The sequence below is a fragment of the Pteropus alecto genome, unplaced genomic scaffold (genome assembly GCF_000325575.1).
Source record: "Pteropus alecto unplaced genomic scaffold, ASM32557v1 scaffold61, whole genome shotgun sequence".
Lineage (NCBI taxonomy): Eukaryota > Metazoa > Chordata > Mammalia > Chiroptera > Pteropodidae > Pteropus > Pteropus alecto.
The window spans coordinates 6698334-6702064 of NW_006434835.1; positions in this window are offsets into that span (position 1 = coordinate 6698334).

Here is a 3731-nt window from a genome sequence, read left to right on the forward strand (position 1 = left end):
TCTTGCCTTCAAAGGTAAAAACACTACAAGCATAAATTAGGAACCATTAGTAAATCCCTGGGGAAGGCTGCCCCACCCTGGGGCTGCTGCAGCTCTGTCTGGGCACATGACAGACAAGACTACACACAGATGCACCCAGAGCTGAGCCCTTTGCTCCAAGCACCCGATGCTTGTTGTTTCTGCAGGAAATGTGTCTTATTTCTCAGAATTTCCTCAGTATTTGAAAGACCACAAGGACAAGTACAAGGTTTTTCTCTAAGATACTAAATCAAATGTGTTACTGATAATACAAGCAAGATTCTGAAAAGGTTTTCTTGTCCCATTAAAAAATGAAATATTAGTGATATGTAAAAAAGCATATTTCTATAATGACAGCAATGGCAACTGACCACCAGTCTGTGATAAAGATAATATAGAATGCATGCATATTTTGTTGTTTAAAAAGTAAAGGTAATTATAGAAGAGTTACCTCTAGGATACACACTTGCTTATTAATTGATAATCACAACTTACGGACTGAATTCCTAGAATCTCTAATAAAGCGTAAAATCCTTTTCAGATACAGAAGAGAGCCTTCATAATTTCAGAGTCAACCCCTGAGTTTGAGAATTTCTGATACATGTATTTAGTCCTTTTGACAGCTAAACATTCTTTTAGAAGAATTTCTGAGAGCTCTACTTAATATAGCATGAAGCACTTTGGGTAGTTTGAGCAAAAGGTAATTTTGCACAAAGCCATTCGGCTTCAGAGACGAGACAGAAAAGGCAAATCTCTGAGCACTGAATCAGACCGGGAAATATCGGAGCCTATAGGAAATGTATGGGCTTGACAATCTTGCCGTCTTTATTCTGGCCCCTTCCAGCCACATATAGGACTTTTACATGGAAAAAAATATCTGTAGAGTTGGCTTGAGAAGAGATAGGGGTTGGCACTTGCTTTACTGATTTTTTTCTCTTTGTGTCCCCAAATTTTGGAACCGACTAGGATTCATCAAGTCTAGTTACTAGTTATCTGCACACGCTCATATTTGTTTCCAACGCATACTCGAACAAGGATAACTGCGTAAAGACACTGGTGAGATAACAGTGTACAAGGTGCTGTCATTATTGTTTCACTGTTTCTGACTTTGCTTGAACCTCTCCTCTCCCGTTTCTGTCTCCCCAACTTATGACCATATAATTCATGTCAACAAACCAATATACATGTAGATCTTTGTACGTACTTTGAGGCTTATAAAATCATTATTGTTGGTATGTTTTTCAGAGTGAGGTCATATTAGATAAACTTTCCTTTGTTTTGTGGAAATGATTACATGGTATTTCATATTTCTGTGGTGACAGTAGCAGGATTTATTCTGACAATCTCCAGTGAATGAACTTGCACTAGTTTTTAAATTTTTCTCTCCACGAAGTGTTCTAATAACAACTCTATTATGTATACCCTGACATATTTGTGTTTTCATTTTGTGGACTAGATTCCCAGGAGCGAGACTGCAGGGTCAAAGGAAATATGTTTAATTTTCTATTTTCATGGATGTTGCTAGACTGTTGTTTAAAGACACTGTAACAGTTCATATTTCTATTACAATGTATGAAGTTTTGTTTGTTTGTTTGTCTTGCTGTACTCCTGGCACTACTGTGTCTGGTAGAACATTAAAATTTTTACCAGTCTTTTAAATGTAAAAAACACGTTATTATTACTTTGATTGCATGTCCCTACATAGTAGTGACTTTAATTATTTTCTCATATGTGTATTGGCCCTTTGAATATGCTTTCTTATTTTTGGCTTCTTCATACCTTTTGAATTGTACTGAATCCATAGTGTCTTAATTTTCAAAATGAGAATAATACCTGCAAATGAAAAATGACTGGGCACTTATAAGATATGTCTAAAATACCATCCATAGGAAGAGAAGAGAGAATCTATAGAGCATGTCACAAGACAGTAGATGAAAAAAACCTAACAACCTTTGTTGTTGTTTTTGGAACTCGTTTAGCCCGGCCTCTATTGTAAATAAATGAAAAGAGTAATCGTGCCATGATATCTATGGTTCAGCCTATTAGAGGGGAAATTTAAGTAGACCCAAGGATCTAATAATAAATAGTCATTAAAGTATGACACTTTGGCGCAGTTTGTTTGTTTGTTTTAATTTGTTACTAGAATGGACTCTGGAAGACTGACCTGGACTCTCTTCTCTACCCAAGACCGTATTTCTAGGAACCTCCAATCTTACCTAAAAAAGGCGGCTATAAACAACTCAACTTGGGGCCATGCTTCTCAGATCAGAAGACCTGATCCAAGTTCAAGGTTCCTTGTCCCCCTGATCTCAAGATTACCTTTTGATCGCTGGTTCAATAGCAAATTAAAGTGCAACGACCTTGCTTGAGTCTACGTTGTTGTTCTCACTACTTCTTTCTCTGAACTAGCCTTTGGGGTCTGGCAGGCTCGGGCTCCAGCTCACAAACTTGTAGTAGCGTTAAACTGACAAAAAATGTGATAGAACTTGGGACTATTTCATCGACACCATCAAGATGCACCACACCCACTGTGCCTGGATCAGGACGTGGAAAAGAGACCTGTCTCGGGCATGAGTTATTTCTTTTACAAACTTTCCTAAGCAAGGACATGGGAGTAAGAAAGAGAGCAGAACCATATCGAAGTTATTAGATGCAGATTAAAATACTCAGTAGTGATGGCTGAGCTAAGGATGAAGGAGTCAAGTATTCTGTTAAACCCAAGCTCCTTCCAGCTCAGTGCTCTGTGAACAACTGCACACCACCCTCTGCCTTGTGTGGGAGGTGTCCCTTCTCCTTTCCCTGTCAAACTCTGCCTCCATGTTCCTTCTCCTCAAAGGGATCTTGGTCTAGTGGGGATAATCTGACAAGTAAGGGATGTCTCCTTCAAGTGTGGGACTTACGGTGATGGAAGGGAGTCAGGTGTCTCAAAGGAACCGAAAGAAAGGGCTGTGCAGTAAGCCCTTCCAGGAGAAGCGCTTTCTCCGAGTCTTGGATGAGTGAACGTTAAAACAGAAAGACACCTTCTGGATGTGAGCAGAGGTTCTGGTTGGGTAGGGCTGGGGAACTGTACTGAGGCACACCCCAGGGCGTGACCCCGGGGGACTCCTAGGTTTAAAGTTCTATTGCTAATAATGATGATAATTTTTACTAGACTCTGAGGTTCTATAAAGAGTGAAAAACTTGATTGTTTGCTTTTCAAAACCCTGAGCTTAATGTGGGATGCTGAAAGAAATCGACCTCTAGAAAGTCATAATGTACTTGCTTCTCTGAAAGGAAGGAAATAAGGATGAGATTATCAACACATCCCAAACGCTCCTGCTCTTCATTTAAGCAGAGCATTCGTCTTCTCTTCACCTGGACGTGCACCCCCCTCCCCACCCCCTCACGCTCACTGCCTCCCCCTTCCCTTTCTCCTCCTCTTAGCATCTAATACGTGTGGAGGAATTCACTCAGCACATTGTACGCACTCCCTCATCGGCTTTACTACGCAGTTACGCAGGAGTCGTTATTACACACGTTATAGATGAGGAAAGTGAAATCTGGATTTCAGCAACTGGCCCGAAGCCCAGGCCAGGTGCAGGCGTTGCTTCCTGCTCCGCGCTCAGCCACGCAGTTATATGGCTTTAAGCACAGTTTACGTGCAGCCTACCTGCAGCTGTAAAATTCTTACGTTTCTGTCCTGCCAGAGATGCACCAAATCACCTGTGTAGCAA